We start from the raw sequence: 14,576 nt of genomic DNA, 5'->3' as shown, positions 1-14,576 counted from the left end.
TCTGAGTCTTTTCTTCCTGTCAATTAACCTTAGGGAACTTCCAATGAAGCCATAGGTGCAGTCTCAGAAAAAAGAAGATATTAGCAGAGTAGGGACTGTGGGCATTTGAGCCCCTTCTTCTTGTAACTTTGTGTGTCTTCAGGGCCTGCTGAGGCCTGATCAGATACATACTGCTTCCATTTGATGATGAAGTGCTGCCATGCATGCCCAACTTTATGGCTTAGTGGGTCAGATAACCACCCACTTAGTAATGGGCAGCTCAGGTCACGTAGTAACTTGGTGGCCCACAGTTAAGCAGATTCTAAGACCCAGAAGCAAACCAACAGCTATTTTTCAGAAAGGCAGAGAAGGGCAGGCTTTGGTCGAAAACCTACAGATCTGCAGTATGATTTATTTATTGGGGCCTGATAAAGGCTCTAAATAGCATCCCTGTCTGCCACTGACACTTCAAACACCATTAGATCTGCTAGGTTATATGACCCTAGCAACAGAGCAGCTTGCACAGACACCTGAACCTATTGCAGAGCCTTCTCTTGTTCGGGGTACCACTAAAAACTAGTTTTTTGAGTCACTCAGTAAATGGGCCAGAGTAACACACCCAAATGAGGAATGCATTTAGAGGTTCAACATCTCCAGCTCCATCAGGGTCTTGCCCCTATGTCAAATTTCAGAAACCCATTCCTTCTTAATATATGTGTCACTGCAATGTGTTAGTTTATATTACTCCCACCTACTTGACTGTTAGGTTCTTGAAGACCAAGTAACATTTATTTCTGTATCCTCCAGTGGCTAGTACAGGTACCTAAAACATAGTCAGGGCTCAATAAAGATTTCTATTAAACTGAATTTTGCTTCCTAACATATCTCAGTTGTCCATTATTTTAACTTTTATAAATTCAGTTTTGAGAGTTATTAAATCCACGTTTATTCATTTATCAAAGGTCTTAATCTGCTAATTGTGCCCTTTAACAAAAACAGACTTGTTTCCCAAGGGAAACACATAAAGGACTCTTTTGCTCATTTTTTTCCAAGATGATATAAAACTTCTACTAATCACTAATTTTAATTTCTTCTTGAATTGAAAGTACCACTATCATCACCAAGATCATTTTTTTTCATCTGATCCTAATTAGTATCAATCACCTACAATTTTTTCACTTCCAATACTAAGTAATTGAGAAAAAAATTATCTATGAAAGACTTGCAATGCACAGAAACTCTAATTCTTCCAGAAAAACAGTATGTGTGCTAATGAAAAACATAATCCTCGTGTCTGAAGCACACTTAAATTGAGTATATCCCTGACAAACCTGACCCTTTATTAGCAACATTTGAAGGACTTTCCCTCTTCACCATTTTAGCTAAAAATCCAAGGCTTTCCCATAGGGCAATCTAAGCACTACAAACATTTTTTATATGCCATATTGTCAGAATCCTACAGAAATGTCAACTGATGCTATTCCTCTATGAGTAAATATATAATCAAGTCCAAAAAATGCTAGCTATTGGGTGATGGCACGGACATTAGTAAGTTTTATTTACTAAGTTCATTTAATTGCACATAAGTATTTCTTTAATTCTGTACAGATGTCTTTGGTTGGTGTTTTTATATGTTATATTAACTAAATACCACAGAAGAATTAGCTATACTTCTAGAAACCCACTCTAACACCTTCAACAATTTTATGGTGAGACTTTGGCAGCAATATACACCACCCAAACATGGCATATTTGTCTGGTGGTAAGTAAATAAATACCTGGCCCAAAACTACACATGATTCAAACATAATAATAGGAATAAAAGAAAACAGAGAGATGCATCTTGGAAATACCTAACTTGACACTCCCTTGTGAAAAATGAGTAATACAAAACAGGTCCTTTACATTTTTAAATTCATGATGAGTGTGACAACTTGAAACTACCTGTTTTGGGAATTCTGAATGGTGAAATACAGAATTATTTCTCAAAGAAATGTCAGTATGCTTCACTGCAAAGAGAAATAAATGCACCTCAGGACAGACTAATATAAAAAAGCATCCCTAGTAATCATTTACAACACTGGCAAACCATTAATGTCTTCCTCAAACTGAAAGGTGATGAAAATTAAGTAAAATACAAAAACCCACATATGTTCACATTCTAAGAACCCAAAGATATAATACAATTACATTTTAACCCCTGTTCTTGTCAACTGTTTAAAGCTAACAATCATCCCAATCTCTGCTATAGCACTGGAATATTCTCAATTATGACTCTCAGGTATGATAGGATGCTAAGCCAGTCAGTTAAATACTCAGGGGTGAAGGGGTGGGGAAGTTGAGTTTAGGTACTTTCAATTACTAAGGCATTAAAATCCACAAGTATTCTCACCAAAGCAAAAAACACTTGGCTTCTGATTGTCTTTATTTACTAGGAAATCTCATTAACCAGAAAATGCAATTTCTGCAAGTAATATGTTATGGTACTGCACATATAAGTGTTCAATAAATGCTTCTTTATTTTCCCCTTTGGCATAATCATTTTGACAATTCAATGAACTTTTTAATTATAATGTATAAGCTTTAACTGAAGATTTCCTCTATTTAAATTAACCCAATTATAAAAAACTAAATAACATAACAGACATTAATGCTCAGTGACCACACAGGACAAGATAAAGAATGCAGAATCCACAGAGAGTTCACAAAGTCATTAAACAAGCAAACAGCAATAGTAACAACAACCAACAGCAACAATAACAAACCCTGAGGAGGAGAAAGAATCTGATATCCAAAATTTCCATGTCATACATGTATTTTATATAGATATATATATATATATATCTATATAAAATATATATATACATACATGTATTTTATATATATATAAAATATATATATATTTTATATATATATAAAATACACATTATTACATATATTTTTATATATATATTACACTAGTTGATTGTAATATGTAATTACATATACTATATGTCATATAATATATATTTTTTAATGTCTAGTTTTCAACAAAAATTGAGACATGCAAAGAAATAAAAAAGTGTAGTTCATATATTGGGGGGGAAGGGCAGTCAATAGAAATTATTCCTGAGGAAATCCAGACATTGTACTTACTAGACAAAGACATTAAAACCAACTACTTTATAAATGTTCATAGATATAGTCTCAAATTACAAAAGGAAACCATGCCTAAATAACAAAAGGAAATTATGACAACAATGTCTCATAAAAAACAGGAATTATAAAAATGAAACAAAAAAAAATCTGAAATTGAAAAGTACACTAACTGAAACATAAAATTTACCAAAAGGTCTCAACAGCACATTTGAGCTGGCAGAAGAAGCAATTAGTGAACCTGAAGATAGGTCATTTGAGATCATCCAGTCTGAGGAAAAGGAAAAAAAAAGAATGAAGAAAATGAACAGAACATTAAAGACCTACGGAAAACCATCAGTCATACCAACATATGCATATGCATAATAAGAGCACCAGAAAGAAAGGAGAGAAAGATGAGGGCAAGGACAGAAAGACTATTTTAAGAAATAATGTTACAGAACTCCACAAATTTCATGAAATACGCTATTCTACACACCCAAGAAGCTCAACGATTCCAATTAGGGCAAACTTAAAGAGATCCACACTTCTATGTGTCATGATCAAACTTTCAAATGCTGAAGACAAAGAAAATCTTGAAAGCAGCAAGAGAAAAGCAACTCATCACATACAAAAAATCCAAGATAAGATTTTTAACCATGAAGGCCTGAACGCAGTGGGATGACACATTCAAAGTTTTGGAAGAAAAAGACTGTCAACCAAGAATTCTATATCCAGCAAAACTAATATTCAAAAAGGAAGAAATTAAGACTTAACCAAATGAACAAAAACAGAGAGAACTCATCACCAATAATTCTTATCTGTGAGAAATATTAAAGGGGATCCTAAAGGCTGAAATGAAAAGATAATAGACAGTACTTGAACCAACATAAAGAAATAAAGAACACCAGTAAAAGTAACTACATAGGCAAATATAAAAATAGATATAAAGGCATATTTGTTCATAATTCTTTTAACTCATATCTGATTTAAAGACAACTGCACAAAGCAAATACTACAAATCTGTGCTGACAGGCATACAGTGTAGAAAGATGTAATTTTTGCAACAGTAGCACTGAGGAGGGGAAGAAATAGAACTATATAATAGCAAACTTTGTATAAATTTGAGATTAGATTGGTATTAATCCAATGGAACACCAAACAGTCTGTTATAAATTAAGATATTGTTTGCAATCCCCAAGGCAACCACTAAGAAAATAACTCAACAGATATATAGTAAAAGAAACAAAGGAATTAAAGTGGCACAATAGAAAATATCTATTTAATAAAAAAGATAGCATACTAGAGAAATTAAGGAACCAAAAAAAAAAAAAAAGAATCCTCTTAAGACATACAGAAAACAAATACTAAATGGCAAGCATTAAGTCATATCTCACCAGTGACTACAATAAATACACATGGATTAAACACTCTAATCAAAAGCCAAAAATTGGGAGAATGGATAAAAAGTATGATCCAATCAGGTACTATTTGCAAAAGACATGCCTTACATTCAAAGTACAAGTAAAATAATGTACACCAATAAAATATTGGGGATAACTAACTTCATAAACAATATGCAGAATAGTATACTATCAACAATCCAAAGTTTGGAGCATCCATTTCTTAAAAATCTATAAGTCAGGGGCGCCTGGGTAGTGTGGCTGGTTAAGTGTCGGACTCTTGGTTTTGGCTCAGGTCATAATCTCAGGATCGTGAGATTGAGCCCCACGTTGGGCTCTGGACTTAGCACAAAAGTCTGCTTAAAGACCCTCTCTCCCTCTTCCTCTGACCCTCCCCTCCATGCTCTCTCTCTCTCAAATAAATAAATCTTTTTTAAAAACTCTTTAAGTCAAAGATCTGATTTTCATTCACCCAATAATTATTTAATGAAAACCAAATATATGCAACTAAAGAATATAATGATCAATAAAGCCACTGTCTTAGATTAGGAAAGAAAATATCAACACATAATGTAAACCACAATAGAAGTTTGAAAGTGTTGAGATCTCATGCCTATCCCCATGCTTTCATCTCCTCAGATGCCTTGGCTCCTTCAGAATGTCTTATATATCAGCTCCCCTTATTCATCATTCATTTTCCCTTCTGTTCATTAACTCAACAAATATTAACTAGCACCTTTGATGTTCAAGACCCCTGCTAGGTGCTAAAGATGTAATAGTAAGCAAAACTGGCCCTTGCCTCATTGTACTTACAGTCCGGCAAAGAGAGAGAAATAAGCTGTAAAAACACATGCAACCACACAGGTGTTGCCAAGACTGAGGGGAAAAAGGAATTTAAACTTCTCTGGAAGGTCAAGTAAGGTTTCCTCATAAGCAGAAGCCTTGAGTACCTGCCTCCAAAAACAGAATGAGTAGGAGGCATTTCCAGTTAAATGGAGTATTGAACATCCATGTTTACTACCATTCTCTTCTAGAACACTATTAAAATGACAGATGTATAAAGAGACAATTCACAGAATTACCCAGGTGACCAATAAATATGTGGAAAAATGGTCAATCTCACTAGTAATCAGGGACAGAGATATGTTAGTGACAATGAGATTTATATCCATCAGATTAGCAAAAAATACAAAAGTAATTATACCAAGTATTGGCAAGGATGAAGAGCTACTCTCAGATATTAATAGTGAGAGAAAAAACGGGAACAATGGCTTTGGAGAATAATTTAGTAATCTCTAACCTGAAAATGTTCTTACTGTAAGAACCAGCAAATTCTATGGCATACCCTAGAAAAATTCCTTCATGTGCATCAGAGATGAAGAAAAAAATTCATGGCCATGTTGTTTAAAATAACAAAAAAAGAAATAATCTAAAAGTTCATTTAGAGAGATGAAATTAATAATTAGTAAAAGCCATTCAACATGATAAAGCAGTGTAAATGAAAAAACTAGTGCTATATGTTGACATAAATTTCATAAACATATTGTAGACTAAACAAAGGAGGTAGCAGCAAAATACACAAAATATTTAATAAAAATATATTAAAAAAATTTCATAGATCCCCTACCTCACATGATAAACAAAAGTTAACTCAAAATGGATCAATGACCTAAATACAACAACTAAAAGTATAAAACTCTTAGAAGAAAGCACAGGGGCAAATCTTCATGACCTTCATTTGGCAATTCATTCTTAGATATGACACCAAAACCACAAGCAACAAAAGAAAAACTCACTAAATTGAATTTAATCAAAATTTAAAACTTTTGTGTATTAAAGGGCATTATCCAGAAAGGGAAAACGGGGACTCATGGGTGGCTCAGTTGGTTAAGCATCTGCCTTCGGCTCAGGTCATGATCTCGGGGTCCTGGGATTGAGCCCTGCATCAGGCTCCCTGCTCAGTGGGGAGTCTGCTTCTCCCTCTCCGCGCCACCCCCCATCCCTTCCCCCTGCCTGTTCTCTTTCTCTCTCTCTCAAATAAATAAATAAAATCTTAAAAAAAAAAGGGGGGGGGAACACAATCTACAGAATGGGAGAAAACATTAGCAAATCATATATATAATAAGGGTCTAGTATCCAGAATATATAAAGAACTCTTAAAACTCAACAACAAAGAGACAAGCAACCCAATTTTAAAATTAGCAAAAGAACTGAATAAACACTTCTCCAAGAAAGATATAAAAATAATCAAAAACATTGAAAACATTGCTCAGTTTCATCATTAGGGAAATACAAGTCAAAACCACAATGAGGTAGCAGTTCACATCCACTAAAATAGCTATAACCAAAAAAAAAAAAAAAAAAAAGGAAAATACCAAGTGCTGATTAAGATGTGGAAAAACTGGGGCGCCTGGGTGGCACAGCGGTTAAGCGTCTGCCTTCGGCTCAGGGCGTGATCCCGGCATTATGGGATCGAGCCCCACATCAGGCTCTTCCACTATGAGCCTGCTTCTTCCTCTCCCACTCCCCCTGCTGTGTTCCCTCTCTCGCTGGCTGTCTCTATCTCTGTCGAATAAATAAATAAAATCTTTAAAAAAAAAAAAAGATGTGGAAAAACTGTAATCCTCATACACTGCTGGTAGGAATATAATATATACAGCCACTTGGGAAAATAGCTTAGCAATTTCTCAAAATGGTAAACACAGAACTACCACATTAACTAGCAATTCTATTCCTACATATATGCCCAAGAAAACTGAATACAAGTACACAAATACCAGTACACAAATGTTCATAGCAGCACTAATCACAATAATGAACTAGCACTAAATGCCACTGGTTATACACTTTAAAATGATTAATTCTGTTATGTGAATTTCACCTCAATAAAAAAAATAATCAAAAAAGTGTTTAAAAAAATGTTTGAAAGTGCAGTGCAACATTACACATACTTAAAAACAGTAGCTACTATCATTGCCTCTATTATATATTGTTCTATATATATCACAATATATCATGGCAGTAATTGGTCCATAAACACAGGTAGTCACTATGATATTTGTGATATAGACATAACTGCCTCAATTCCAGGATCTTAATCTCTAAAATTCACTTTACTATAAGTTTGTATCCTTCTATTTATAGTAGGCTATCTTTCCCACTGAACCTGCCATTCACATCTATTGAAACTTCTAGTATCCCAACCCCTCTTTCTCAGCCTATCAATAACTCCTCCTTTGTAACTCCCAACTTAGTTACTATTGGTAAAGCTTTTGTCTATTTCTTCCTTGATCGCTCTTTGTCTTTCTAAATGCCTCTGTTTCTTTTCTGTATGTCTAACATAGTGTGTTATACACTAGTAAATACACTCAATACACTCAATACGTATTAGACAAACCAACCCACAGGCCAATTTTTTTGGGCTTCCTCAATTAAAACTAGTCAATCTGAGGAACAGAAAGAAAAAAGAATGAAGAAAAATGAACAGATCCTCAGAGACCTGTGGGGAACCATTAAGCATGCCAATATATGCACTATTGCAGTCCCAGAAGAGTGAGAAAAAGGGGCAGAAAGAATATTTGAAGAAATAAAATGGCCAAAAACTTCCCAAAGTTTGCTTCCCAAAGTGAACCTCCCCAAATACAGACATACACACACACACAATCACCAACAGATAGATTCTGAAATGTTTTTATAAAGTGGGAAAAGAGTATATGCTGATTAAAGAATCATATCCAAGCTTATGATTCCCAATTCACCATCTGAACAACTGCTGAATTATTTTGATCAGATGAAAGTAACTATGATGATATGTGGGAGAAAAAATATATCCAAAAATTTCATGTATATGTTGTCTCATTTGTTTACAAGATTTTCTACACCTAAGTATTTTGTAGGAATCACAATAAAACATTTTGCAATCTGATTAGATTCTAAGTGATCAGAGGACTTCTCATCAATCATATGGAAATCACTTTTTTTGTTCATGACTGTGACATTGAGAATAACCTTGTGGCACTCCTTTCTTCTCCTGTTGATAACAAGATCAATAACACCTAACTTTAGAACTACAGAAAATAAACTCAATGCATCAATGAAGACAAAGTCTCCTACAAAAGATTCCTGCAACAAAATGTACTCAACAAGCATCCTTAACTAATATGCTGGGGGGCGGGGGTTGGAATCACATATACTAAATAAGCAAGAGATATTTTACAATACCAGTCACTTTAAGCAGAAGCTAGTCTTAAAAAGAAATTAATAAAATGTACCTCTTCTGCATAACAGACAAAAGAAACCTAAAATATCTAAATGCCTCATGAAAACCATTAGCAATTAATAAACAAACACTTTCTTCCCATTCTGCAGAAAAATAAATAAATATTCATTTCAATTTGTCTTGTGATTCAGGGCAGGTGGCCCATTTAATGCCATTCAGGTATCATAGGCTTATTTTCAATTTTTCATACCCAATTTTTGACAAAATGAATAAAAGGTATAACCTCATTTTAAATTCTTTATCAAATTCATAATTAAAATAACGATACTCTCACTTTTATTAACTATCTTGTATTGATGTAGCTTTTTAGTAATATTCACGCAAGCCCCTGTCCATCAGTGAAGCACATGCACAGATTAATGGGTCTCGCATAACACTGCAACACTGTCTACTGCAACCACAGAAGTTCTGAATTCTCATAATATAGAAGTCAAGAATCTTGAAATGATTGTGCAGACCCTCTCTTACCACAAGGTTAGACACAACATAAAAGGCTATTTGGCTGGTCTCTCCATTATCTAGGCCTACTTTGGGTAAGAGATACACATGGTCAATGATAACAAGGTCAGCAAAGGGAACAGAAAGCAGTTGTCTCTGAACACCAGAAAAAAAGTGATCTCACACTTCACAAAACAGTGGTTCTTTCTTTTTTTTTTTAAGATTTTTTATTTATTCATTTGACAGAGAGAGAGAGATAGCCAGCAAGAGAGGAAACACAAGCAGGGGGAGTGGGAGAGGAAGAAGCAGGCTCCCAGCGGAGGGAGCCTGATGCAGGGCTCAATCCCAGGACCCTGGGATTACGCCGAGCCGAAGGCAGACGCTAAACGACTGAGTCACCCAGGCGCCCCAAAAACAGTGGTTATTTCATTCATATACTTAGTCTATATGACTCTATGTTTGGACTGCATTATGTGAACACCAAAATGTACACATCCTTCTAAGAAAAACAGGCTTACGAGAATTATTATATGTTGCGTTTTATTTATTTATTTTTTTAAAGATTTTTATTTATTTACTTGACAGAGATAGAGACAGCCAGCGAGAGAGGGAACACAAGCAGGGGGAGTGGGAGAGGAAGCAGCAGGCTCATAGCAGAGGAGCCTGATGTGGGGCTGGATCCCATAACGCTGGGATCACTCCCTGAGCCGAAGGCAAACGCTTAACCGCTATGCCACCCAGGCGCCCCTGTATGTTGCGTTTTAAAGTGAGTAACATCATCTCTATTCTTCATCTATTAAACCTGTAATTTTAAAAAATGCTTCCCATTTCAAAATTTTAAAAATTGTTGTATCCCTTGCTAGTAACATTAAATGTATCCCAAATTTTTTTTTAAGATTTATTTATTTGAGAAAGAGAGAGAGCATGAGTGGGGAGGAGGGGCAGAGGGAGAGGTAAAAGCAGACTCCTTGCTGAGCAGGGAGCCCAATGTGGGACTTTATCCCAGGACCCTGAGATCATGACCTGAGCTGAAGCCAGATGCTTAACCAACTGAGCCACCCAGGTGTCCTAAATGTATCCCTAATTCTTTAATAGGATTTATGGCATATAGCGAACAAAAGTCTTTGTACTACTTCTTGAGGATTTGACAGAGAAGGAAAGATGATACAGGTAAAGAAATGTCTAAATTTAAAATTTAAAAATATAAAAAGACATAAATTCGAGTAAACGTTTTAGAAGTGACTGATACTGTCTCATGTTGAGTTATTAATTTGTTTAATGAGTTTATTTTAAGCATCAAAATTAAGACAGATTTAGAACAAACACAATATATACAAAATGCTTACAAGAACTCAGTGTTGGTAGTGTAGTCTATGAATAAAACAAGATTCAGGAAGACCTGTGATCAAACCCCAGCTCTACCACTAACTATTAACGCAATCTTGGATAAGTTTGCTCACCTGTCTGAGACTCAATTTCCCTGGTTATGAAATGGGAAAAATACTACCTACCTAAAGGTAGTGGTTGGAATTCAATAAAACAACATATAGAGTATCTGCATCATGCTAGACTCAAAGACTGTAATTCTTATCAAAAGTAGAACAGGAGTAGTATTTGACATGACACAATATGCATCAGGAATTCTATCTAGATCACTGGCAGCAAAATAACAATGTTGGTGGAAAAATCATTTAATTATTTTAGACTCTAAACCTATAAAAGAAATGGTTTGAACTAGATATGAGTTTCTGAAATTCTAGGATTCTACCTTAAAGTGATGCTCAGAAATTTTGCTCCAGGGGTGCCTGGGTGGCTTAGTCTTTAAGTGTCTGCTTTTGGCTCAGGGCATGATCCCAGAGTTCTGGGATCAAGCCCCATATCGGGCTCCTCTGCTGGGAGACTGCTTCTTCCTCTCCCACTCCCCCTGCTTGTGTTCCCTCTCTCGCTGCCTGTCTGTCTCAAATGAATAAAATAAAATCTTAAAAAAAAAAAAAAGAAAGAAATTTTGCTCCAAAATTTATTACAGTAAATAACCCAGAGGAAAAGTTTTAAGAACACCAAATGAAACAGGCAGTGTATATTAAGAATCTGAAAAAATTTCATGCACTTTGAGTAATAACCGCAGTTTTAAAAATCAATTAAAAGAATCTTACCAGAGTTATGTACAATGAGATGTTTAATGTTAATTCTAATGGGGAAAACCTAACTATCTTAACTATAAATCAAGAACTGGCAAACCAAGTTCTCAAAAAATTCATGACATAGTAACCACTTACAATGTAATGCTGAGTGAAAAGGGAAAAACATAAAAAGCAATATTTACAGTTCTGTTTTTAAAATGTTTGTAAAATAAAAAGACTGAAAGAAAATCCAGCAAAATATTAGCGGAGGTTATTTCATATTAACAGAAACGGGTTAGCTTTTTTCCCATTGGATTATTTCCCATTTTTCTTCTATACAACTATGATTTACACAATGAAAAAAAAATACAATATTTATTCATGATTTAAAAAACACAAAAGAAAAAAAAACAATCAGCAAACTAGAAGCTAAGAAAAGTTCCCCAAGCTGATGAAACCTGTTTACAAAAAACTTACAGTTAATTTTAATGGTAAAAGACTGATGCCTTACGCACTAAGATGAAAAACAAGGCAAGGATGCCTGCTCTTACCTGTCCTATTCAACATCATACTGGAGGTCCCAGCCAGTGCAACCAGACAAGAAAATCAAATACAGCTGACCCTTGAACAACTCAAGGGTTAGGGGCGTCAACCCTCTCACAGTCAAAAATCTGCATTTAACTTCTGATCCAATGATAACTTTAATTATAAATTATATATCAAAAAAACTAAATTTTACAGGACATAGGACATGCCCTTTTTGAAAAATACACATCAAATTAAATGAGCTAAACCCATCTCACTGGGTTTGGGGATAGGGGAGACTGAGGAAACCAAGAAATCCTTAGAAATACTATAAATACTATACTATATAGTATACTAAATACTATAAATCAAAAAAATCTTTATCGTAAAGATTTATCAATAAGAATAAACAGACATTGATAAAAAGAATTAATCTAAAGAGAGTTGCCTTCTTCATTAAGTTCCTGGTGTTTGAACAGAAAATAACAAAATTTGATGAGTTTACAAGAAAGACCAAAAGTCACAAGGAACAAGTTGATAAAAGAGCACTGTGATTATGAGCCAGAATTTGGAAACAAGTTACCTAACACTCCCCTTCCAATTTACTAATGGAAATAGTCTCACCCAGTACAATGCACGCCACCCCAAATTCTATTAAGAGAAATATAATAAACCGTCAAATAGCTTTCTTTATTTATAACAATCCTATATACTTTATAAATCATACATCTACAGCTAGGGGTACAAGATAAAATGCCTCTTATTAGGCAAATTCCGACTTATGCACTTAAGGATCACATCAGCTAATTTTTTTTTTCTTTTACTGTCACCAAAAATTAGTAAGTGCTGTCCCTCTGATGACTCTGCAGTTTCTTTTTGACTGGTATTAAGTATCAAGATGATTACAAAAAGCTCTAAGTTTTGAGCTTATTACTCCAATAAGAAGACATATTTTTCCATGTAATAAAAGAGGTAAATTGTAACTTCCATCACTGTTTTCTTTATGTTTATTTCATTTGGCTTATCCTGTTGCTAGGATACCAATTCATACTAAGATTTCCAAGCCCACAGAACAACTTTCCTAGCCAGCCAACTTTGTAACCAGGGCGATTGTGGACCACACAATTTTCTGGCTAGCCAGCAGCACACAGGTGCACTCTCCCTGGCCTCTCCCGTGCTCCACTTACCTAACAGGTACAGTAAGTATTTAACAGAAATTGTAGCACAGGGCAAATAGGATGACTGGAAGTGTAGAGCTCTCGGATGTGAAAACAAAGTGAATCTACTGTCACTCCCTGTTCTTCCACCCAACTAAATATTCCGGGTATTTTGCCTTAAACTGTAGGGTGACAATCACTCCACCAAGGAACATGCAAACACTACTCCCAAGAGTCATCACCCAACTACCGCCCGGATAAATATTTGGAGAGGAAGGTGGCATCAGGATCTCTACAATTCGGAAAGGAAGGGAAAAAGGAGTCGGGATTCTTACGGGGCTGCTGAGTCAACTACAGCTGTGGCCAGGACTTCACCCTCCAGGAAATCAGGCTCTGCCCCAACTCCCATCATGGAAGCAAGTGAGAGTACCAGCAGCAACATCATCCTACCAAAAAAACACCCACCACTGCTTTTAATAGTGTTACCACTCCTTAAAGTGAAGCCAGAAATAGGTTTCACGTCCAAAGCTTTCCACCACAGTACACACCATGGGCAGATGGAAGAAACATCTTTATTGTGGGGAAAGGGGGCGCACTTATAGGGATGAAGGATGCCTCACCACTTGGAAAGTTACTGGCTCCGGCCTTAATCCCAAAATGCCACTTGTATTGCAACATGTGGCCCAGAGTAACTACAAGGAAATGTGGCTGACGGACGTCGCAGAGCTTTTACCACGGTGTAGACAGCAAAGTAGAGGGGGAAACATAAATCAGGCGCCATCGGTGAAAACTCGGCAAGGATCTAAGTCTCCGTTCGGTGGGAGCTTCGGTGACACAATAATCACGTGTACTTGTCCGTAGACGTTCGGAAACATTCGATTCTGGAACGTGCAGGGGCTGAAACCAGCCGGCAGAGAAAGTACCGGTCGGCACTAGCGGCCGGGTTAGCGCGGTTCCGTTCCAGCCCGAGGCGGGTCACGCCTCCGACTCCCGGTCCCGGCGACCTCCGGGGCGAGGCCGGAGCCCGCGCGAAGCGGAAGCCTGGCCGCGCTCCCCGCCCGCGCCCAGGCCGCCTCGGGGCGCGCCAACGGCCTCGCGCGGCCCCGGCTCCCAGACCCAGGCCCGGAAGGCGAGCGTCCATTTACCTGCTCCCCGCTCTGGCTGCCGCCGCCGCCGCCGCGCCGCTCACCCACGCTGCCAGGTGAGCCACCCAGCACACGGCCCCGCACGCGCACACCCCGGGCACAACCCTAAATCCGTGGGGGAGGACCGCGACCCCAGCCGCACAAGTTGGGCTAGCCCACGCACCACCCGGCTTCGAACACCTCTGCCCCCGGAAGTTGATTTCCTCCAAGGCCCGCCCAAAGCTGCGGCTGTCACTCAACGCCAACACGCGCGTCACGTGGCCCGAGCTGAGGGCCCCATCTTCAGAGCCACGCCTCCAATGGCTTGACGAGTCCACGGGGGGTTGCCTTCTGAAAAGGGACGACGCAGGAGTTATGTCCTGTTAGTTATAGGTTCCCGTTCCTCGTGAGTGGCCCAATTTCTATGCCTAATGCAT

At 37.1% G+C, this 14,576-nt stretch overlaps 1 protein-coding gene across 1 annotated transcript in view; it reads right to left on the bottom strand.

Moving 5' to 3' along the window:
• Positions 1-14,369, bottom strand: part of CCDC91 (coiled-coil domain containing 91) — a 322,822-nt gene extending 308,453 nt beyond the window's left edge. Inside the window, exon 1 of the mRNA XM_034646529.1 lies at positions 14,161-14,369. The gene's annotated coding sequence lies outside the window, so the exon portion shown is untranslated. The remainder of the gene's footprint in view (positions 1-14,160) is intronic.
• Between the last annotated feature and the right edge of the window lie 207 nt (positions 14,370-14,576).

This window comes from Ailuropoda melanoleuca, chromosome 16 (assembly GCF_002007445.2).
Source record: "Ailuropoda melanoleuca isolate Jingjing chromosome 16, ASM200744v2, whole genome shotgun sequence".
Classification (NCBI taxonomy): domain Eukaryota; kingdom Metazoa; phylum Chordata; class Mammalia; order Carnivora; family Ursidae; genus Ailuropoda; species Ailuropoda melanoleuca.
The sequence above is the reverse complement of the archived record's forward strand: the minus strand, read 5'-3'. Positions and strand labels throughout refer to the sequence as shown.